Source organism: Canis lupus, chromosome 32, assembly GCF_048164855.1.
Source record: "Canis lupus baileyi chromosome 32, mCanLup2.hap1, whole genome shotgun sequence".
NCBI lineage: Eukaryota > Metazoa > Chordata > Mammalia > Carnivora > Canidae > Canis > Canis lupus.
In genome coordinates this window covers 13,860,559-13,860,957 of record NC_132869.1, presented here as the reverse complement: position 1 = coordinate 13,860,957, position 399 = coordinate 13,860,559, and positions in this window count along the sequence as shown.

Here is a 399-nt window from a genome sequence, read left to right as displayed (position 1 = left end):
CTTAGTGGTCTATCTGTGAGACATAGAGGATACCAAAAGGTATAAAGTCAGGCGAAAAAGTTAGTTCAGATGCCAGTGGGGCCCATGGTCCTTTGCTTTCTGCTCTTCCCACAGCTCCTGAATCTCACTTTTTCTTGACTTTGTCACTGTAACCCCCACCCTTCCAACCTCTATGTCCTGACAGAGTCCTAACTTTACCATCTCCCTCCCTGATGGGTACAGGCTTCTGGAGGTGGGAGGGTAAAGAGATCCCAGAAGCTATAATGTAAGTAATTGAAAACTATTGTTTCCATTGCCTATTCTATGAACATTGCTTCTCCTATGCACTATTAACTTTCATCAAACATTGGGGTGCCTGGAGGACTCAGTTGGTTAAGCCTCCAACTCTTTTTTTTTTTT